At 36.4% G+C, this 24,945-nt stretch overlaps 1 long non-coding RNA gene across 1 annotated transcript in view; it reads right to left on the bottom strand.

The window, feature by feature from the left end:
- Positions 1 to 4,158: 4,158 nt before the first annotated feature.
- Positions 4,159 to 24,945, bottom strand: part of LOC141370752 (uncharacterized) — a 33,038-nt gene continuing 12,251 nt past the window's right edge. Inside the window, exon 3 of the long non-coding RNA XR_012375060.1 lies at positions 4,159 to 4,184. This is a non-coding gene — a long non-coding RNA (uncharacterized lncRNA). The remainder of the gene's footprint in view (positions 4,185 to 24,945) is intronic.

The raw sequence follows: 24,945 nt of genomic DNA, 5'->3' as shown, positions 1-24,945 counted from the left end.
ATGTGTAAATGTTTAGAGCTTTCATTATGAAAATATCAATAAATATTTCATTAGTTTACATTCAACTCTTTGTTATAAAATGAAACTTTTTAAAAATAAGTGAAATGGATGATTTCCCAGTGGAAGTATGTCAACAGTCTTAAAATCATGACCAGATTTCATAAAATACTTAATTATTTGAAAAGGAAACAAAATCTCTTCATACTTTAGGGAAACAAATACTCTGTAAGCCTTCTGTACAAATGTTTGTGTTTTCATTGTTACACTTTGGGGTTTTCCTTTTGCAATGTGACCCTTGTTGGGCATTTTTATATAATCGAGAACAACTAAATCTTTTGCCAAATGCATGCTTGCCTTTTATTTTCTAATGTAGTGCAATAAAGAGCAAAACTGGCTAGATTTTGCATGAAACGGTTTGGAAAGGTAAGAAGAAAACAGATTTTGGGGGTTGGTTGTTTAATTTTAAATTTGTGACAGAGATAAGGTAGATTAAAATCTCTCATACACTGATAATGCAAGCTTTTTCATCTCCTCATACAATTGTACAAATTTGACTGGGACCATCAGTTTTCAACTGTTGTCAAACTAACTAATGTATCATCTGCTTAAGATGCAAGATTCTTGATTAAACTTTATATAGATATAGACATATTTGTTGTTTCTTTGTATTTCAGGAAAGGTGATAGTAGTTTTATTTGATACTGACAAATATCGAATTGATTTTTTTAGTTATTTTTTATCATTTTTTCAATGGAGTAGTATAGGACTGTGCTTTGTCCTTTTTATGAATGAAAACAAATTATAAAGAAATAAATGTCTTACTGTTACCCAAGAAATAACAACTGTCCTTTCAATTTACCTAAAGTTGAAAATTCATTTTTAGAAGGTTTTCTTTATAAGTTCAATAACACAGAATAAATATTACTTCTTAAGCAACAGTTAATTGTTTGAAAGGTTCTACAAAAAATATACACACAGACATAAAGAGACACACACACGAGCTTGCATGTGCGTGTATGTGCACACAAACAAGCGTTAGTTCATTGAAATAAGATTACCTGGTAGATAACTTCAATTCTGGAGATTTCAGTAAATATCACTCAATCTAATGCTAGACACTAAAGCAAGCTGCTAAATGCTCAAGAAGAAGAAGGAGGAGACGGAGAAGGAGAAGGAGAAGCAGCAGCAGCTAGTTCAACCCTGAATGAGCTGGTATTCTAATAGAAGGATTCACATAAAAGCATTACTCTACAGACAGGTCTGGTACAGGTAAAGCCTTCTCTGAATCCTGATTTGGACTAAGCCCAAACTTCTGAATCCCAGGGCTCCCTGTGTTCTGCCTTATGATCTTCTGTGTCCTATTATTATTTCTCATTGGCATTCTGACCTCCCTTCCTGTTTCATGAAACTTGCTTCCAAACTGGATCCTGGTTTCCATTTTGAACCCTGACTCTGTTTCTTGACCCTAAGTATTAGATTACTTCCATTCTAATTTTTTTTTGTATTTGACCTTGGATTGACCCTAGCTCTAATTCCCCAGGCTTTGAGAGATCAAAGCTTCTTTCTGTGAGAGTGTTTTCCATATTAGTGGTTCTCAAACCTGGTTGCCCATCAGGATCACTTGGAGAATTTGAAAAAGTAAAATAAGAGTCTCTGGGTCCCAGTCCAGACTTACCAAATCAGAATTTGGAAAGTGAGGAACAGGAATCTGTATCTTTTTAGGTTGTCCAGGAGTATCTGGTAGGGAGCCAGATTTGAGAATCAGAGATTTTTATGATTACTACAAGCGACATTAACTGATATTTTTAAATGAGTCAACAAGATCAACATGATGTATACATACTTTAAGGATCTCTTAAGGAAAAAAATACATTTTATTGGCTTCTCTAAAATGCTAATTTACTGATGACTGAATTTCTTATCTTTTAGTTACATATCTTAAGTATCAAAATGCTCTACACTTTTAGTCTAATAAAACTATCCCTATTTATTTATATCTAAAATTCAAGCAGCAGACTGAAATGTACTTTAGAAGATTTCTTCTCTAAAGGAATGTGGATTGTCTTTACTCTTTTTTTTATGTCATTTGGTGACTTAATTAAATTTTAATACTTAATTTCCTGAGTCTATAATCTTCTGAAGGTTGTTAATAAAAAGATTGATGAAAGGTGTCTCCTCCCCCAACTTGGACTTTTTTTTTTTTTCAGAATAGAAACACAGTGGTTTTGGATGAATTGACTTTAAAATTAGTTTATGGGAGGCCAAAATTAGGTTTCTACATTTTTATAATATCTTAAAAACTGGTTTCGCTTTTTAGTTACTAGTAACAAATTTGATATGTGAGGTAATATATAACAGTGCCTATGATGCTATTACTAATCTGGTTGTAGAATTGAGTCAAGCCCATCCTAAGGCAAAATTGTGAGGTGAAGACACCTGGTCTGCGCTTATCCTATCTCCTCAGTCAGTCAGGCCGCTTTGCTTTGGTAGAAGTTGCCTTGAAAGTAGCGCTGAATAACTCATTAGCTTAGTTATAATAGTTTCCTCGGGCTGTCATAACAAATGACCACAATTCAGTGGCTTCAGACAACAGAAATCTATTCTCTCACAATTCTGAAAGCTGGAAGTCTGAAATCAAGGTACCAGTACGGTTGGCTCTGAGGGAGAATCTGTCCCATGCCTCTCTCCTAGTTTCTCACAGTTGCAGGCAGTCCTTGGCATTCCTTGACTTAGAGCTGCATCTCACCATCTCTGCTTCCATTGTCAACTGGCGTCCTCCTTGTGTGTCTTTGTGTCCAGATTTCTTCCTTCTTATAAGGACACCAGCCATTGGATTAGGGCCCCACCCTAATCCAGTGTGGCCTTACCTGAACTCGATGACATCTGCAAAGTCCTATTTCCAAATACGATCACAGCCACGGATTCCAGGTGGATATAAATCTTAGGAGCATGTCATTCAACCCTGTATTCTTCTCCTTCCCACTTTTTAAAAATGAGGATATGATTGAAACGCTTCTGTAAGCATGCTTTTAGAAAACGTTTATGTTGATAACATACAACAAAGTAAGTTAATCTCAAGTGCATTGTATTAAGTGAAAAGAAGCCAGATTCAAAAGGCTGTATGATCGATCTTATGACATTCTGGGCAAAGTGAAACTCTAGAGACAGAGAACAGGTCAGTAGCTGCCAGGTATCAAGAGTAAGGAGAAAGTCTGACGACATAGGAACAGCATGAGGGAACTCCTAGTGGGAGGGACCCAAATCTATGCATTTGTCAAAACTCATAAAACTCTACCGAATAAGTTTTACCATATGGACATTTTTTAAAACTTTAAGGTGCCTGGATTGCTCAGTTGGTTAAGCATCTGCCTTCAGCTCGGATCATGATCCCAGGGTCCTGGGATCAAGTCCCATGTCAGGTTCCCTGCTAAGTTCCCCGCTAAGCTTCTCCCTCTGCCTGCCATTCTCCCTGCCTGTGCCCTCTCTCTCTCTCTCAAATAAATAAATAAAATCTTTTTAAAAAACTTTTAAAAATGCAGTTATGAAAGGATCATGGGTATTGGATAGACTTGTGATCGTATTCTAACTCTGTTATTACTTGTGAGAACTTGGACATGTAATGTGGCATTTGGAGGCAGTTTCCTCTTCCATAAAATGAGGATAACACTCCTCAGTCATTCATAATTCTTTCAAATACAAATGATAGACACTCAACTCAAATAAATGGAAGGGGAAAACAAGGAATTTATTGGCTCAAACAATGGGACCTACAAGATGGACTTGCTGTAAGGCCTTAAATAATGTTCCCAGGGAACACTCTCCATCGGTTGATTCCGCGTCTCTCTGCATACGCTTGGTTCTCAGGCAGGCTAATCTCGGGGCAGGAATCCTGGGTGCTGACCTTATACACCCTCCACGTCAGTGGTCCAAAAGGAATAGAGACTCTTTCTGACATTTCTAAATCTCATTAAAGACTCAGACTACCCCTGGGAGTTTGGTGTATTTCATTTAGCCATCGTGGGCCACCTGTCTACCCTTCTGAATCACTAGAAGGTGGCAAATACACTGTGACACAAGTGGGGGACCAGGACCACATGCAGTGAAGAAAGGCCATCAGGTGCTACTACCAGGAGAGTGTTGGACTGGTAAAAACATTCTCCATGCCTCTTCCTCCTCTTAAAGATCTATACAATTTATACAAATTAAAAAAGATGAGAGTTAAAATGCCTGACATGTAATAAACCCCCAACAAATCTTAAGTCTCCCCTCCCACCATTAGTTTTCAAAAGATACACACAGTTCAGCAAGAGGGCTTCTAAAACTCCTGGTGCGGGGGACTGCATGGCTGTCTGTTTATAGCGAGCACAGAGTTTCACGAGCACAGTCAGCTCAAAGTTAGTTCCTCCCTGATCAGGTGGTGCTGATTTAGCTGAACTGAGTGCCATATCAGGGTGCAAAAGAATAGGAGAAAAAGCCTATCAGCACAGAAATCTTCCTTTTATTACATTTTAAATGTATACCATTCCCAATGATGAGGGTGAAAGGTCACCAATGCCAAGCGGTCTCACCCACACTTTTTTTCCATTATTTCTAAGAATGATGTGTATATCTGGGTACACACTTCCAAAGGATCTCAGAACTTCATTGGAAAAGTTCATCCACATAGGCAATCATTCTAATTCATCAATGGGAAGGAGCATGCCATTATAAAGTACTAAAGACACACATACCATTTTAAGTGAACTGTGTTATTTATCGCCACTATAATGGTGCAGAAATACAACCACAACACTTCAGTGGCATATAGCAATAAATATTAATTGCTCACACATCTGGGGCAGCAGTGGGTCAGGTATGTGGCTTTGCTTGTATGAACTGGGCTTTCTCACGAGCTTGAGAGGCTAAAATGACTTGCTTAAGGAAGCAGAAATAAACCAGATTGGTCAAAATTTCTCTAATGTTTTGTGGTTTTTAAATAATGAGACTTCAGACCCCTTTTGAGAACATGGTCATATCGATATTTTTAATGGGATAAATTAACATTCCCCACCTCAATCTGCTGTGCTCAAAAACATTGACCAATTGATTAACTGCTTACATATTTGCCATTCCCAGAGTCAAATATTGGGAAGACAACATGCTGGTACCATGTGATTTGAGAATTGCCAAAAGGGCCATCTGTCTGACAGATTTTAGATTTTTATATTATCTCTTTTGGCCTTGTGTCACTGAAACTCAAGGAAAGCACAGCTGAAACCAAACAAATCAACCAATCACAAGTGATCCAGGGTGACTATAATTATTATTAAAAATGTTACCTAAATATATACAACATAAAATTAGTTATAAATTTCTTGTCCTTTTAACTCATATCAAAGCAAGCTTAAAAATTAGACAAGGTTGCAAGGCTAGCAATATTGAAATTAATAATTGATTTAATATGATCATGGATATTGTTTTGCCAAAATTAATTTGCCTCTCGCAGCCCTGTACCAGATGACTGAATTCTCCTATCATATCTCAATCCTAATTACTGTGAAATTTTTTGGAAAGTGGTGCTGACATTTGGGTGTCACTTAGTGCACACTCATCATTTACCATTGAGTGCATGTCTGCTTATTTCTTATTAGCCAGAGACAATAAAATAGTGCTACTTGGCACCAATACTGTAAATACGAACTCCAGGACTAAAATGACAGGAAATATTAAGCTCTTCAGTGGTCATTCAGATCAGAACATGCTTACATTATTTTTTAAGATATATCATCCAAAGATAATCATCAAAAGTTTTAAATTGTCCTTGAGAATTCTCAGAATTTGTGAGAAGCAGTTTCTTTGAACAGGCTCAGGTTGAGAAACAGCAGATTAAGACTCGAAAGGCAAGAGTTAAATGCAAATATTACGTGTAAAGAATAGCACACCAAATTTATTACACCCTAACTTGAAATAACCTGAGAAGCTTACAGCTTTGAAGAAATGGAAAGACAATCCTCTTTGGCTGGAGTTAATGGGTTAGGAAATGCTCATACATAAAGCATTTGTAGTCATGATAGGAAGCCTTTGAAAGTATTAGAAGGCACTAGGTAACAGTCCAAAGTGGCCATCATACAGGAGAAAGAATTAAATGATTAAAAGGAGTCTGATGAAGAGTATAAAGCAAAATTTGAATACTTAAACATTTTGTTTATGGCATTCATAAATATTATAGATGTAGTTCTATTCTATTCAATTCAACTATGCTTCTGTGGAATTAAAAGTACTCAGGAGTGTAAAGAGGCAGATTTCTAAAATAAACAGTTTCGGTCTCCAGGGAGATTGTTTACCCTGCTAACTGAAGCAAACTAGCTCTCAAAAAAGATTTACTGATTGGTATTTTTGGCATACAAGACACTATTGATTCTGCGTATTCATGACTTTCTCTGATTTGAGTAGAAATGCCTTTTTTCTTTAAATAATTCTATTATGGAACGTATATTTTAGAAATGGCTAATCTGGTATCAAATGGAATATTCCCAGCAATTCAGTTTGGGAAGAATTTTACCATTTGAAAAATCTTGGGAAATACAGTAGCTCTGTGAAAAAAAATAATTCACTAGGAGTCTTCAACCATAAATTTGAGTGTCAGATCTACTGTTGGCTACATGAGTCCTATGGGTTTAAGTTTTATTCATTGTAATAAGGAGTTGGCACAAATAATCACTAGCTCAACCTCTCTGTGTCATTAAATAATGCAGATGAAGAAATTTCCTCCAATCTGCATCCTAAACGTCTATAATATTAATATTAAACAAAAAGAGAAATACATTATTTCTCCCTTTAATTATTCAGTTGGATCTCACATGTATCATATAAAGAGTATTTCCATCTCACCTTAAATACGTGCTTGATCCTAACAGTCTGTGTGCTAAGTCCTAATTGACAAACAAGCTACTTCTGGGCTTCAATTGCAGAATGGAAGAAAAACACACCCTATTTTTATAATAGTTTTTATTATCCCAGTCTTTGAAAAAAACATCATTCTGGTCTCTCTTATTGCCACCCCCAAGGAAAGAACCTATCCCCAGGACTTTACAATGAATGTATTTTTTCTGTTTATTTAGCACAATCAAGCACTCCTCAGCCAGAGAAATTATACCTCAAGGCTACTGCAGGACTGTACAAAAATCTCAGTTCATTAATGATCAAAAAAAAAAAAAAAAGAATGCGACATTTCCAAGGCCCTAAAATAGTTTCTTACTAAGAATCTGTTTGGGTTTCTTGTTTTGCTTTTTTTTTTCCTTTCTCTTCCCTTACTCCTTTTTTTTAAAAAAAACTTCCAATTAATCTAACAATGTTTGTACCAGGGATGACTCTTCAAGACAAGCAGAACCAACTTGGTTAGATCTCCTTTTCTTCCCAGGACAGGGTCTGTTGCCAGGCACTCGGAAAAGCTCGGTTTGGGTGGCAATGTTAGAGAGGCTTAAAATGTCACGTGGGTTGGACAAACCCAAAATCAGAGTTGCTTCACACTTCTGTCCCCAAAATAGCAAAAGGAAGCTCTCTGATCTCCAGCCTGGTCCATCTGTTTCTACATCAGGCTCTCCCTCAGGTTGGGTTCCTGAGTAGCTAATCCCTTTTTGCTCATTCTTAGAATCTGCTATGGAAGATGTCATCTTGTCAATCATTCCTAGGATTGCTTTCATTTACCTGAGTCCTGATAATACTTCTAAAGAATTTAGTGTTCTGAAAAGTTCCTATGGGGTTTCTATAATTGCAAATGTGTGATTTAAATATACATCTACTTAAAAAAAGAAAACCTAAACCACAGAAAATCCTGCAATTGCTATTTATAAAGGAAATTTTAAAAGATGGGAGATTAGACTCTTCTGACTTATGAAGAAGCAGACCCATAAAATCAGAAGAGAGGTAAGTAATGGAAACCATACCCTTCTCATGAGCTGATGGACATCTAGTGCCACACTTGAATTTTGGAATGCAAACCCTTTTAAAGCCATTAAAATATATATTTTCTCATTAATTATTTAAAGAAGCTACCAGATTTGGTTTGATTTGGTTGGATTCCTAGTCCTAATCTTTGAGAAGTTGATTCAAAAGGTTTAGAACAGATATGAAGATACATAGAGACTTACTTGAGTTTTCATAGTGAATTGCTGTTTATCTTCTCCCATAACCAGTGGTATCCAGGAAATGAAAAATTGTAGACCACATATAACATAATAGCTCATTTGATAATTTCCAATGCATAATCTCTTAGATGGTAAAACTGATATTGCTTTAGAAAATAATGTAATTCCCTTTGATAACTATATTAGTTTCCTGTGGGTTTCTATAACAAATTACCCAAGGTTGGTGGCTTAAAAAAAATAGAAATTTATTCTCTCAAGTTCTGGAGGCCAGAAGTCCTAAATCAATTATCAGTGAACTGAAATCACAGAACTGCCAGGGCTATCCTCTCTCTGGTGGCTCTAAGAACTGTTCCTTGCCTTTCCAATTTGGTAGCTGATCGTATTCCTTGGCTTTGTCCATATCATTCCAGTCTCTGCCTCCAATGGTTATATCACCTTTTCCTCTCCTGTGTGTAGACAAATCTTCTATCTCCGTCTTATAAGGATACATGTGAGTGTACTGAGGGCCCACTCTGACAATCTAGGATACTTTCCCCATCTCAAAATCCTTAATCACATGTGTAAAGTCCTTGCCATATAAATTAATATTTACAAATGTAAATTTGGATTACAGAGGTTAGGATCTGATATCTTTGGGGGCCATTATTCTGCCTACTACAAAAACCATCTGTGCTTCAATTTATGCTTCTCTTCTTGGAGTGATGACTCCAATAAATAAATCACCAGACGCAATTTGGGTCTAATACAGTTAACACTTTGTCTTAATATCGGAATAACAAAAGCTTTAAAAGGTTATAACATACTATAAATTATTTGGTAAGCTTTTAAAGCATTTTGAAAAGATGTTTCCTACAGACCTGGTTTTGCAAAATTGTTTATTCACATTTATTTCACCCCTGAATCAGTATATTTGCAACCTAAATTTCCCGAGGTAATCACCCTCAAGGAATATTTTATTCACACTTTCTTTCCTGAACATAGGAGAAATAAAATTCAAAAGTTTATCCTTCATTAAGTATCTACTTAATGGAACAATTCCATTATGATCTACATTAAACATTAAGTAGGTGGATTATAAATCTGGGATTTTCCTAGATACCATCAGTCTGAAAATGCATTCCTATCACCTGCTAGCACTGATAATTTATCTCTTGTTGGAACTGGTATGTAAGATTTGTGATCCTCTTTCTGTTACTATTCTGCAATAAGGAGAATGGAGAAGGGGTGGCTTAGAGACTCCATTAGAAAGGGTAGAAAGGAGTAAAGGACTTAGATGAAGCAAAGACAAAGTTACGTCCCTAGTAGAAAGGCCAACATTAAATGTCAAAATAATCAAGAAAGGTCAGAAGTTGGTGGTTCACAGGACTGGCTATAGGAGAGAGGCTAGAATGTGTGTGTGACTAGAATGGCAGCATAATTTCTATTCTGGGGTAGAATCAGGTATATAGAAAAATCTAGTAGTCCTGACAGATGAAGCTATGACATGAGAGAAAAATTAAGGATCTTACAGAAATGAAGGAGAAAAAGACACCATGCCCTCCCCTTAAAAAAACCACAACTGTCAGGGCACCTGGGTGGCTCAGTCAGTTGAGTATTCGACTCTTGATTTCGGGTCAGGTCACAATCTAAGTGTCCTGAGATCAAGCCCCACCTGGGGCTCCACACTTGGCGCAAAGTCAGCTTGAAGTTCTTTCTCTTCCTCTCCCTCTCCCCTTCTCCAACACGCACTACGCATGTGTGCGTGTGTGCACATGTTCTCTCTAAATAAATAAATAAAATCTTAAACAAAAAAACAACAAAAACCCCACAACTGGTAAGTGAGCACGGATGACAGCCAAAGGTGCTCTCAAACTAAGAACATTATCCACAAAATAAATGAGAATAGGAAAAAATGAGTCACATACACATAAAACTACTTTAAATAATTAGAAAATATACATCAAAATACTCCTGCTGTAGAAACTTTACCCCGACCCCACAAAAAAATCATGGAACTGGAGAAAATGGTAAGAGAACACTCTAAACTTAGTTCTCTATCTTCAGACAGCTATTGTAGGATATAAAAAAGTACCTCGAATCAGAATGCAAACATTAAGAGGAGATATGAAAAAAAAAGGAAGAAATGAAGTGAGAATTAATTGAACTTAGCAAAGAAATAGAAGAAAATGACAAAAGTCATATCACAGATGGTGAAGAATAAATTACAGTATGGGGTGAAGGTAGAACAGAGTCTACTAAAAATTATAAATAAGTAAAGGTAATTGAAGGAAAGCAGAAAAATAACTGAGAGCATGCAAATGAGATGAAGAAAAAAATAAAAGGCATCAGAAGAAAAGCAGTGTCAGAGAAGTGGTTAAAATGGAAAACAAAGAATATTCAACATATATACAACTGGTGTCTCTGTAGAAAATTAAAACAACATAATAGAATTAATATGGAAAGCTATAACATAAAGTTTTCAGAAATAAAAGAAAATCTCAATCTTTGCAGTGAAAACACACAGTGTGTACAGAAAATGGACTAGGAATGACCAACTCCAAGACATAATCTGGTAAAAAATATTAAACTTTATAGGTGAAGAAAACAATCCTCAGCACTTCCTCTTGAGGAATTAACCTACAAAGAGAAGAGAATTAGACTAGCATCAGGCTTCCCCAAAACAACATACAAAGTTAGACAATAGCCACATTTCAAGAAATATAAAAAAAGAAAATACTTTCATTGTCATTTAGACTAAATATTTCTAACTTGTGTTGTGATTTTTTTTGAACCCATGAGTTATTTAAAAATGTTTTGTTCAATTTCCAAGTTTGTAAAGGGTTTTTAAGTATCTTTTTAAAATTGATGTTAATTTATTATTGCAGTGGTCTCTGTTGATTTCAGTACTCTTAAATTTATTGAGACTTATTTGACAATCTAACATATGGTCCATTTGGTGAATATTCCACGTGCACTTGACATAAATGTGTATTCTGCTGTTTCGGTATAGCATGCTCTATATATGTCACAGAACAAGTTGGTTGATAGACTTGTTCTGGTTTTCTACCTTCTTGCCAATGTTCTTTCTTGCTCTATGATTTACTGAGAGAGAAATGTTGAAATATTTTGTTATAATTATGAATTTAGATATTTCTTTCAATTTGAACAGTTTTTGTATATTTTGAAGCTCGGTTATTGGGTGCATACAATTAGGATTGTTATATATTCTTGACAAACTTGATCCTTTTAATTTTATAAAATATCCTTCAATATCTCTGGAAATATTTCTTGTTTAAAGTTTATGTTGTTTCATTCTTAATATAGCCACCTCAGTTTTCTTGATTAGTGTTTGTTGCCTAGTTTACCTTCTCGAATCATTTTATTTATTTTTACCAATTTGCATCTTTATATTTAAAGTGCATTTCCTGTATACAATACATGTTTCTACAGTTCCTCCTAATTTCTATTTTTAGGGCTTACCACCACTGTTCTCATCTCTTTGCTTTTGCTTACTGAAATCTTCACGAGTCAAATAATTTTGTTCTTGCAATTCACAAAAATGAGTAACAGGATTATCTGACCTTCATCTCTTTTGAGTTTCTGACCACAGGCTGAAAGAATGTCTAAACAAGGACATATGCTCTTTCCTTTCTGTTTTCACCTATAAAGTCATAAAGTATTGGTATGTTCAAGTCTATGGAAGAATATGATCAGAATAAGGTTCGTCTCTTTCTTGTATATATTCCCTGAAGTGGGGGAGGGGGGGTGTTGGCCCAAGAAGTGGCCAACACTTTGCTTCATTCTGACATTTTCCTACTCGGTAACATAAAGCTTAGCAGCCACTTTATATAAGATGCTACAGGCGGCAGTTTAATGAGCTGCTTTGCTAAAGCCTCACAAGTTTCTGTTTTCTAACTTAGGATTTTCCAGTTTAGTTTCTCAAAATAAGAATAGCTTTAGCCACAGATACCATTGGTTTAAACAGTATAGAATATATTCCTTCTCCTGAAAAGTCTGGAGGTTCACAGAGGAGGGCTGGTTTGGTAACTTTTCTTTCACAAAGTCTTCAAGAATTTTGGCCCCTTCCAGTTCATCAGTCCGCTATCCCTAAGGTGTGGCCCTTCATTTCTGGGTCTCAGAGCGTTCCAGGCAGAACGGATAAAGGAGCATAAAAGAAGAGGACAAGGGCATGTTCCAGGGCTTTTTTGCTTGTTTGTCTGTTTGTTTAAGAGTTAGAGCATGCACATTAAGGGGGAAAGGGCCAAAGGGGCAAAGGGAGAGGGAGAATCCTAAGCAGGCGCCATGCCCAGTGCGGGAGGGAGCAGGGCTCAATCTCATGACCCTGAGATCATGACTTGAGCTGAAATCAAGAGTCAGAGGCTTAACTGATTGAGCCACCCAGGCACGCCCCAGATGTTTTTAAGGAAGCTTCCTAAAATCTACCAGATGACAAAAATTCATCTTCTTCCTAGAGAAGCTATTAAATGTCTTTTTTCCTTAGAGGGCCATGTACCCTGAAATGAAGGCAAGGCTTTACTGTTCTATTTTACCTTTTACTGCCTTACCCAAGCCCAAAGTTGGCCTGTATCCAATGCTTCTTTGGCCTTCATTGTTTACTTTTCAACCAATTGTCAATTAATTTCACGTAAAATATTGGGTGTAAGGCTTTTTTTTGAAAATGTGACAGATCTGGAAACAGTTGGTCATAAGCTACATGGAAATAATCAGCTGAAGCTGAAAACAGCCTCCTTTTCTAAAGGACATCAGCACTGTGCAGGTAGTAAGGTTGCTATCAACCCATATTCTTAACTCTCACCAGTTTCCTGACCTGCAGGGATTTGTTGATACTTCCCCTGCTGTACACACCTCCCCCAGGCTGCCCATTACCTTACACTGAGGAGAGCCACTCCATAAAGATCTTGACTTACTATAAGCAACTTTGAACGCTGAAGCTGGTTATAATTTAGTTTTTTAATATGCCCAAATTTGCTTCATCTTAACTTTTACTAAAACATATTTAGATTGTCCCTAAATTGTTATTACGTATAATCTTGCGCATGCTTTTATATAGTATGTACTTATTCTTTTTATTTTTTCTATGTACTATTATATAACACACACACACAGTAGTTACCTCATGAGTTGTGTCATTAAATCCAATTAGATAATCCAAGTAAGGCACTTAGGAGAGTGTCTGAACATACAGTAAATGCTAAATAAAGGAAGAACTGAATGATCAAGCCTCAGAAATTATAGAAACTATGACATCGCTAGGTATCTATGGTGGAATAATCATATTTGTTTCCAAGCTGTGCATTTTTTCATAATTTAACACCTCTAAAATGGAGTCTTACAATCGTGGTTGGACAGAGGTATTTTTTAAAGTAGATGACCTTGTCTGAGCGTGTGAGAACTTGGCTGTGATGTTAACATTGTCCTCACTACAGTTAAGTAATGAGCATGGTTGGCACCACACATGTTTGGTTTAATAACATTTAAAATTCTCTTGATTATACTATGAATTGTTATTTATTTAAAATTTACTGTGTATGCAAAAAAGACAGGAAAGCAGCAGCACTGCATAAATTTTGTATTAGTGAAGTTAGTATTCATTGTTGAAGAAACCACTGTAAGTTCCACATGTGCTGAATGGATATCAGTAGCTGGAAAGAAAATATCTGAGACTGAAAAAGTCTCCATCAATTACCCTCTTTATAGCCCAGAGACTCAAGAACACTGAGAACTCTGAGCCAAAAAGTGATTTACAAGAGGGTTCTGAGTCAAAAGTGGTTCATAAAATGAAAATGATTTAAGTATACCTTAGCCAATTTGTTTTACTTAAATTTTTCTTTGTAAGTGCAAGAATGATATGTGACAAAAATATATTTGTAAGTACATGTAAAGGAGCTCATTTACTAAATCTAGAAAATTCTAAGTGGAAAGAAAGCATTAGCTGTGAATTCGGTGCCTGTTTAAAAGTGATGCGTGCAGTAATGGTGTATCTTGTGTGGCTGGCATCTTAGACTGAAGAAATCTAGAAATGGACAATTTTCTTAGCACTCCAGTGATTTTAGGTCCTGATGTACTTTTAATCGAGATTCAAGTTCCAAGAAGGGCACTAGCCTGCCTTATTTAAGTCACATGCTAATTCTTTGCCCTTGGAAAGGATGGGCACTTTGGTAGTTTCAACAAGATTTAATCCAATGAAAATGGGGTAGATTCCCAAAGGAATATCAGAATTTTATATTTTATTTATATTTGTTATTTATATTTAATAATATGCATTATTAATGTTTGTAACTACAATACTGACAGGATGTTTAAAAGAACTGAAACAATTTAAATTAACCAAGAGTTCCGAGATTATTCTTTTCTCAAACTCTTCATCAATGCTGGATATGACCAAACTTTTCTCAATATGATGAAATCAAAAAGATATTTCACAGTTGTTTTCATTTGCATTCCACTGCTTCAGAGTTAAGGTAAGCATCCTTTACATGTTTTTGGTTATTTGCATTTTCTCTTTTGCAGATGTTAAAAATTTTGCCTATTTTGCTATTGTGTTTTTTGTCACTTCCTTATAGACATGATGGAATATTCTGTTTACTTATTTTCTCTTCTATGTTGTCACATATATATTTTTAGTCCATTATTTTATTTTTAACTTTGCTTACATGGTGCTTTTTCATACAGATAATTGCAATTGTGTATTGTCAAGCATATAGATCCTCCAACCTGTAAAGGAAAGGCAGTTAAGCTCAGCAGAATGGGTTCTTCTGAAAGCAGCCAGTATAGTTAGGTTTAGGGCAGCTAGAGAATGGAGGCAGATACTCCAATATGCTGAGGAGTTAATTCACTGTGCTAAGAGTCAGAGATTTCACCTAAGACTTCATCAGAGGAGATAGTCCCCTCCAAGACTCTCAATCTTCAGCTCCGTCCTCCCTTAGGCTTTGCTGGAGATAACAGTTCACAGAAGACATTGCCCACTGGGTCATTATTGATCCTTGGGGACCCCAAAATTTTAAGAACATGTGAATCCCATCAAAATTAAACAATCCATGTGCACTGGCAGACACCCTTATCTCATACTGACTTTACTCCATGATTTCTGTGACATCTTTGGGAAAAGAGTATCATAAATATGCAGAACACTGGCCTTTAAGAAATCTCGATTTTTTTTTCTTTTTGTGCTAAATTTCTACCTCAGCAGTAAAGTGGTAATTATATAAATGTAATATTTATGCCAAGTACTATTTATTAAATATTCAAAAATACTAACAGAGATGGAAACTGTGTACATAAAACTTTGTAATGCAGAAAATAAGACCAGTATTCGTTCAACCAAATATTTTGACCCGGTAATTGAAAATATTAATTTTTAATACACCCTGAATTTATTTTTGTATTTTATAGTTGGTTTGTTTAATCTATAAACAACATTAAGAAAATTCTTAACTTCAGAAATATGATGTAGAAGGGTTTATTTCCATTCATACAACATAGATATTTCTCTTTATCCTCTACGGTTCAAGAAGAGGGTCTGTTTGCAAGCACGTATTATAAAACTTGGTAAAGTTATGGAACCAAAGACTTGAAAAGATGCAGAAGAGAGGGAATCACTCTGAACCAAATCTATAATGCATAGCCATTTGCAGTATCAATCTCATCACAAGGCCATGGAATGTTTGCAGAAAACAATTCCAAGTTCACACAATAATCCATTTTAAGTACTGTTGAATAAGATTTGTGTGTGGTACTGGAAACCCCAAATACTATTATTTTTGAAAAGCAATTAATATAAGTCAGTGGTATTACATGGGTATCAACAGAGTAACTCATTAATATAAATGCTTTTCCCCAGTTTTGGGAAAGTGTGTTGATTATTCTTAGGCAGAGGAAATTAAATTAAGTAAACTCTAATATCTTGGGCCTTGACATTTTGCTTAGTAAGCAAGAGATATTTTAAACTAATCCATGAGATTGGTTGGCTCAATGCCATTATTAGCTCAGATCCTGGGTTGCTGAAGGGAAAAGTTGGTCCTAAGAAAACTTCATCCTCCCTGGGACAGTAAATGTAGTTGATGTGGGTACCATTTAAATTCCCAGAAACAGAAAAATTAAGCCAATATATCTGATAATGAAATCCCAACATGTCCAATAAATATTTTTGGAAGCTCTGTAAAATGCCTCATAAACAGATCTAAGTAATAAAAAAGGTTTTGCATTCATGCTGAATTGGAGCTTAAATAATTCTTTGTTATTAAACTAACTCTATAAATTAAATCTATGGCCAATACTCGTTCATTCAAAGACTAAGATTTGAAGATTAGTCCAGATCCTTGATAGCCCTGAGACCAGCGCTCTGTCTACAATGACATCATCATTTGAAAGTTGACTTTCACTCCTGCTCAAAAAAAGTTATTTTTTTTTATATTTTGTTCTACATTCTAACATTAGTTAAATCACTGGATAATGCATAATTTGTCTTGCTTTTTTTGAAAAGGTGACTTTAAAAACTGATCTAGAGACACAAAGATAGTAACACAAAAGTTAGAGAAACATCTCAAAAACACCTTCCTCATGGAACAAATTAGCTTTAGACTAGCGCTGTCCTTCAGAACACTCTGAGACAATGGAAATGTTCTATTTCTGCACTGTACGAAAGGGTACCTGCTAGCCATTGAGCACTTGAAATGCAACCAGTCCAAGGAGAAACTGAATTTTGTTTTATTTGATTTTAATACATTTAAGTAGTCTCATGTGACTAGCAGCTACTGTGTTGGACATCATAGCTCAAAGCTGTAGACTACCTATTCAAATAGCCAAAGAGCCACTGATTATTTGGTAAATATAAAAAAGGAGAAACAATGAAATTAACTGAAGCAACTCAGCTCCTCTGGGTCAGAATGAGTAAAGATACCGCATTAAGTGATCCCAAAATGGACAACTAATTGGTCATTTTATGTCTTACCTGTGGATGTTTTTGATGTCAAACGTTCTGCTAATGAATAATCCAGTCTCATTATTAAAGGTGATAAACTACTGTCCATAAAAGTGATTATATTCACTTCTTACTTTTTCAAACAAAATAATATGTTAATTATCTTAGACGGAGGTGTTTATTTATAAGGTTACCACCATCAACATGGTACATATAGGCATGCCTGGTCATGTGTCTGGTTTGGAGATGAGTTTCCCAGAAGTACTTTCAGACATTTCCTTGCTATTATGCAATTTTTTTGTTAACATAAAAGAAATAGAAAGCACTTTCATAATTTGTATTTTATTACCCTTAAATATAGTAACTCACATATATTTATTTGATTTTAAAACTTGCATGTTTAAAAAACATCCAGGCCATTCAGCATAAAAAATAAAGTTTAAAGAAACTCCTAACTATTTTATCACCTAGAAATAATCATTAAATTTTCAGTGACCTGCATTCCAGGCATTTCTGCATTCATACAGATACATGGCAGTACAGATATCTTGATTGAGACCAAAATAATAATATTAAAATGGAACTGTACTTATTTCTTTTTTTTAAGGATTTTATTTATTTATTTGAGAGAGAGAATGAGATAGCATGAGACGGGGGAGGGTCAGAGGGAGAAGCAGACTCCCCGCTGAGCAGGGAGCCCGATGCGGGACTCGATCCCGGGACTCCAGGATCATGACCTGAGCCGAAGGCAGTCGTTTAACCGAGCCACCCAGGCACCCTGTACTTATTTCTTTTATTTTCAAAATTATTACATGCGGTTTTATTTTAATTTGAAAAGAAAGAAACAAAATGGATTGTTGAAAGTTTGGTAATTGTTACTTCATCAAAAAAGATATCATGACCTAAAATGTCTTTCTAAACTAAATTTTTAAATGGTCATGAAAACTTACAGGTGTTATATCATTTTAAAAACTAAATAGCTCAGGGGGGCCCTGGGTGGTGCAGTCAGTTAAGCGGCTGACTCTGGGTTTTGGCTCACTCAGGTCCTGATCTCAGGGTCTTGAGATAGAGCTCTGAATTGGCCTCCATGCTCAGCACCAAGTCCGCTAAGGTTTCTCTCTCCCTCTGCCTCTGCCCATCCCTGCTCTTTTTTAAAATAAATAAATAAATCTTTAAAAAATCTAAATAGTTCAGTTGTAGGCAATAGTAACTGAGTGCTTATATAAAGCTGAAGAAATGAACATTCAAATTATTGCTCCCACCACCAGCCTCCTGTTCTTCCGTATAGCTGAACATGTTATATGCTTGTGGTTTTTGTTTTTGTTTTTATTACATTATGAAGAATTATATCATTTATACTCTATTCTGTAACTCTTTCAATTCCTAATAAACCTCTCAAACTCCATAAACCCAACAACCAGCTCTCCAGGAACTAAAAACCTGCTCCTCCCACAGTCTTGTCCATCTTGGTTATGGGCAACTCTATAATTCCAGTTGCTCAGCCCATGAAACGTGGAGTCTTGCTGAGCCCTCTCTTTCTCCCTCAGTGCACATCCAGACTATAAACAAATCTTGCGGGCTCCACCTTCTAAACATGTCCAGAACCTGCCCACCTTCACCACTATCATTCTGGTGCAAGTCATCATCAGCCTCACCTGGACCTTTGCAATAGCCTCCTTAACCATCTCCCGATTTGGCCCTTGCGCCCCTCAGTCACTTCTCAATACAGCAGTGGGAATGATCCTTTTATAAAAACAACGCAGTTCTGGGGTGCCTGGGTGGCCCAGTCTGTTAAGCATCCAACTCTTGGTTTCTGCTCAGGTCCTGATCTTAGGGTTGTGAGATCAAGCCACTATGGGGCTCGGTGCTCAGTGCACAGTCTGCTTGAGATTCTTTCTCCCCTCTCTCTGCCCCTCCCACTTGTGTTCTTTCTCTCTTTCTAAAATAAATAAATAAATAAATAAATAAATAAATAAATAAATAAATAAATAAATATTTTTTAAAAAACCCACATACCTAGTTCTGTCAACTCTTTGAGGGAAACTCTTAAAAGTTTTAACCACAGCCTTCAAGGCCCTGCACAATCTCACCCTGTTACTTCCCCTCATCTCTTACTAAAGTGACCTCCTCACATAGACCGGGCACCTACCTCATGGCTCCCCTACTTGATGTTTCTTCTGCCTACAGTCACCTTGCTTCAAGATCTCTGAGTGGCTCACTCCCTCTCATTAAGCAGGCTTTCCTGGGATGCCACCTTCTCAAGGTGGTCTTTCCTCCCACCCTATTTAAATTTCAGCCCTCCCTCCAAACGTTCTCTCCATCTCTTCTGATTTATGTTTCTCCATAGCATTTATCACCAATAACATATTACACATTTTACTTATTTATTTCTTTTCCCTTTCCCATTAGAATGTAAACTCCATAAAGACAGGGAAATTTGCCTGTTTTGTTCACTGTTTTTACCTTCAGTACCTAGAACAGTAGCTGTCGCCTTAGGTGCTTGATATCTGTTTAAAGAAAAACAAATACTGGAGCGTCTGGGTGGCTCAGTCGGTTAAGCATCTGCCTTCTGCAGGGTCCTGGGATCGAGCCCTGCATGGTTCTCCCTACTCAGTGGGGAATCTGCTTCTCCTCTCCCTCTGCTGCTCCCCCTGCTTGTGCTCTCTCTCTTTCTGTCAAATAAATAAATAAAATCTTTAAAAGAAATAAAGAAAAACAAGTAAATAATTGCTATTAATTTATTTGTATTTTTGTCAATGGTTATTTATATAATTTCTGTATATGTAAATTCACCAATCAATCCTAACACTATTGCTTCTACTTTCTTAAGCTCTTTATTGTGAATTGCTTTTTTTTGTCTGGTTAGATTCTGCATTTGTTTTCTATTACCGTATAACGAATTACCACAAACTTCATTGCTAAACACAACACTCATTCTTGAGTCAGAGTTCCACAGATCAGAAGACAGGCACAGAGTAACTGGGTTCTGTGCCCAGGGTAGCACAGGGCTGAAATAAAGGTGTCAGACAGGTTGAGGTCTCATCCGGAGGCTCTGAACCTTCCTCCAAGCCATTCTAAGTGTTGGCTGGATTCATATACATACAGTTGTAGGACTTAGGTCCCTGTTTACTTGCTGAATATCAGCTGGAGGCTGCTTGCCTTCCTTGCCACGTGGCCCCCTCCATCTGCAAACCAGCAATGTTGCACTAAATTCTTTTCATGCTACACATATCTGACTTTTTAAATTCTGCAATCAGTTTGAAAATGCTCTGTTCTTAAAGGTTCATGTGATTAGGTCTGGCCTATCTGAATGTTTCCCCCTTTTAAGAACAACTGACTTGAAAACTTACTTATGTCTGCAAAAGCTCTTCGAGGTAGTACCTAGACTGTGTTTACTTGAATAACTGGGAGCAGGTGTGTGCCTAGCAGAGGCTGGGAATTCCAGGAGCCATCTTAGAATTCTACTTACCACAGGTTTCAATAATAAGTAAGATTCTTTCCTTCTCACAAGAAGGGTTTGGAAGAGCTGTATCCCGGAACTGCTGCAAGCTTGAGAAACTTGTCTTAGAGCTGGGTAAACAATTATTGATTTACAATATTTTTTACCAGAAAGCTATAAATATCTCCCCTCTAGGTAGTACACTGCTCTTTCTCCTGCCCATTTCCCAATCGTCTTCTGATTCACTGGATTTAATCTTTCAGTCATTGGGTTTTCTTTCAAGAAGGAATGGATCCTGAATGCCCCATATTCCTGGAGGTTTTAAACATGTTTGAAAAACACTTCCTCATTGAATGGAAAAAAAATGGCTGGATGTGATATTCTTTCTGTCCAGACTTGGTAAAGTCTGTTGACTTTACTGTTGGTAAAGTCTGATGACCTGTTATCTCCCAATACTGGCTACCACTGGAAAGCAGCTTGGTCCCTCCTTGCAAGCCAGAAAAATTATTTATCTTTGAGGTTCAAACTTAAACACATCTCAATATTTCCATCTTTTATATAAACTTTTAAGAAATGAATTCAGGTCCTATACCAAAGAATTTTTTATATCTTCAACTATATTTTATTTTAGAGGTTCTCTACTTTAAAAAAAAAATCATCCTTCAGAAGCATATTTGTCTACTTTTGTTTTCAAGATCTTCACGCTTTTCCTTAGGTCATTAATTGGATTTTTCCTTTCTGTTTTCTCTTCTTTTCCTCAAATTCAGGATGATTCTCTAGAATACTGAGCCCAGGTGGTATTTCTCTGTCTCTGCTAGGATGCAGTGATGGTAAGCATGAAGTTCTGCATTTAAGCATTTTTTACTGGTTTTATGTGTGAAAACCCATTCCACTTAGGAGTAGGATGAGTCACATGATATGCATATGCTCAATTTCATAAACAATGTCAAATGGTTTTCCAATATGGTTTTACCAACCTACACTTACACCTACAATGTTTGAAAATTGCTATCACTCCACACACTTGTCGATACTTAGAATTGCCACTCTTTCTATTTCTAGCCATCTGGTGGGTGTGTAGTAAACTCATGTGCAGATTTGTTTTATTTTCCTTATTTGGAGGGAATGATGTTGGACATTATTCTAAACTATCTGTTGTCAACCTGGCATTACTACCAAGATATTTTCTGCATCACAGAGAAGCCAGATTACATTTCCAAAAACTTCCTGTTTGCTTGATTCTGGGTTCGAGTCTGACATTGAGAGGCAGTTCTAAGAAGGGAAGGAAAGGTCATATTCTCTAGAAGAGGTTGTAGCCAGACTGACAGACAGGTATGTATTGTCAGCAGTTTCTTGGTTGGTTCTTGAGCACCACTTGCTTTGCTGGTGCAGCCTGAGAGATGGTGGGAGTGTCTCCGAGGTTTACTCCCCTGCCAATGTTTACATGTTTGTGGAAGTTTCAAATTCTCTGTACTAAAGCCCTTCATACCTAAAATACATAATGTGTCTTCTGTTTTCCTATGCAGAGACTTGCTGGTACCAATAGCCTTTCACATGTTGATTGATCCTTGAGATTCTTTTGTGAAGCGCTTGTTCAAGTCTCTTGCTTTTTTCCCATGTCGGACAGTCTGTCTTCTTATTATTAATTGGTAGGAGACTTTTATATTATTTTTAGATGTTATAGTGTTATAGATGTTATAAATACTGTTATAGTGTTATAGATGATATAAATACTTCTCTCACTCCATGGCTTGCTTTTTTACTTTCCTACATGCTGTATTTTGATAAAGAGTACTTAATTTTGAAGTAGTTTAACAAATTTATGATAAAAACTCTTATGTTTTATTTTTAAAAAGCTATTTTCTAATCAGTAGTCATGAAGATATTCTCCTATGTTATCCTTGTTTTTCCTTTCACATTTATGTCTAAAAGCTAAAAATCTATCTGGAAAAAAAAATTTTAATAAGACATGATGAAGAAGTCCCTTTTTTCCCCCATATAGCTATGCAATTGACTTAACACTTTTTATCAAAAAGACCATTGTTTTTCCCATTTCTCTAAAGTGCTAACTTTTGCATAAATCAAGTGTCTATATTTATGTGGGTCTCTTTCTGGGTTGTATATTCTACTATTTTGATCTACTTGTCTATTTTTCAGTCATGTTTTTCTAGAAGCCTTTCCTGAATCCCTCAAGCAGGGCTAAGGACTCTCTTCTCTAGGCTATAGATATTGTACAAAACCTCTATAATTACTGCCTGTGTATTACTCTATAGCCTTAAAATTATGTAGGCATCATTCCCATCTCCCTAATAAGAGGACAGAGATCCATATTAATCATCTTAAATAACCAACATTTAGGGCAAATGCCTCTTATATATGCTTATTTATGGAAAGAGAGAGTTGATATTTTAGCTTGGTATAATAGTGGTTTACATTATTTTCCTCTAAATCATTTCTAGAGACTTCTTTTGATGATTTAAAGAACCCAGGGACACATTTCAGAGCAGCATTAAAAATAGATGGGGATTCTGTGGGGAAATGGCTCTGCCCTGGTGCCTTGGTGATGTTATGTGACCTCCATAGGCCCTGTGGCCAAACTTGACCATAGTCTAACCCAAGTCTCGTTGGAAAGTCCGGTGGCTCCTTGTGGAGCCAGGAGAGGTAAGCCTTGTAAGCAATGTCCACAAGGCAGTTTCTCATCCCAGTCTCCGATTGGGGAAGAGTACCACAAATCCAATTCCCATCCATCTCCCTCGCTTCAGTTGAGCACAGGACCTTCTAACTCACCTCATCCATTGGAGTACAGCTTCAGACTTCTATGTAAGTTTATAAAACTGTTCAGTTGTGGTTTAGAAGCTGATCCTCAAGGAAGGAGTAACCCTTCACCTGTGTCATCTGTCATCTGACCCTTCTGGTTTAGTGTCATAACATGGGGCTAGGCATGTGAGGATCTAGCACCATGCTGATCTCACTTTACTTTTGCATAAGTTGTAAACTGAATCTATTTGAGTCTGTTGACTTTTTACTGGTCAAATCTATGGAAAGGTGGCAAGACAACCTGCCAATTGCAGTACTCACACTTGTGGTCCTGTTACCACTATGCTGCTGTCTTGGGAATGTTTGACCACTTGATAGATTCTTAAAATGTCAGCTAGTTAGCAAACTCTGCTGCAAATTCTGTCAGCGGCCAACAAAAATACCTAAAAATATGCTGTTACAGATTAAAAACTCATTGATAACATTAAAAAAAGAACCTACAATCTACCTGTTGAAATAGAAACCACAAATTTAAACAAGAGAAAGGATGGGTGCCAACATGTATCAGGTTCATTTACAGGGAAAGCCACACTTCATATCTCCTTCACTGCATGATTTCTCTTTCATACACAGGAGACCTGTGCCAGGTTCTTTTCTATCAGGACATTGGCAGGCTGTTTCCTCTTCCTGTTCACCAATCTGCTCTCATTTGACGATCACATACATTCTCATCACATGTTTAACTCCTTTTCACCCTTCAGTCCTCAGAGAATCATTCTCTGAACTACTATCCGTGTAAACACCCAATTTTCTAAAGTTACTTCGTACTTTCCCTTCATCAAATTTACCACAATTTATCTTTAAAGATAAAAGAGAAAACCCGAGAAATAGAAAAATTGATGTTAATTATTCACATTTATCTCCCTAGACTGTGAGGTTCATGAACACAAAGATCGTAGTTTTTGTTTATTTATTTGTTTGGTCTTTGTCACCACCGTATTTCCGCCCCTTAGCTCATGGCATATAGAGGAGCTTAATAAATAGTTGTTGACTAAAGAAAAAAAATGGAGTGATAAACTAGAAAAGTAAACCACAACCTTTGTTTTCTTGGGTGCTAATTCTTGAGTGCTATATTTCTCCCACCACTTAAATTTTCCCTTTTCCTGCTATATCAAGTCAGGGATTTAAAATCCCGAAAGTATTTAATAGAAAGCATGTGGTTGGGTGGAGTGGTGGGGACTGAGCTGAAGGTTTGGTGGAGAAAAGTGATGTCATTGAAGAGAGACTGGTAGGAAGGAAGGAGATTGGCGGTGTCACATTGCAACTTTGGAAATAGAATCCTCACAAGTAAATTATGCAGGTAGAGTAGATGTCAGAAAAATGTGGAAATGTTTTGAATGAGTGGGTAGTTTTTTTTTAAATATATTTTTTCTTTGGTTTCATGACAAAGTAACAGGCTGAGGAATTATAAGATGTTCCCACATCGGTCCTCAGATCTGAATTAGATATTGGTTTTGGGGATTGGAGCTTTACACATCAAGAAGCAATATATCTGAGTAGTTGTGGTCATCGCCTAAGGGGTAAAAGAGCCCACATCAAACAAATAAGCATAGCAAATCATTAACTGTAGTTATTTGCCTATATCAAGTTCTTTGATGATCTCTATGAAGTCAAAAGTGAGTTAAAAAAATTACAGACATAGA

This window comes from Callorhinus ursinus, unplaced genomic scaffold (genome assembly GCF_003265705.2).
Source record: "Callorhinus ursinus isolate GAN/ISIS: 27379988/994484 unplaced genomic scaffold, GSC_fseal_2.0 scaffold44, whole genome shotgun sequence".
Taxonomy (NCBI): domain Eukaryota; kingdom Metazoa; phylum Chordata; class Mammalia; order Carnivora; family Otariidae; genus Callorhinus; species Callorhinus ursinus.
The sequence above is the reverse complement of the archived record's forward strand: the minus strand, read 5'-3'. Positions and strand labels throughout refer to the sequence as shown.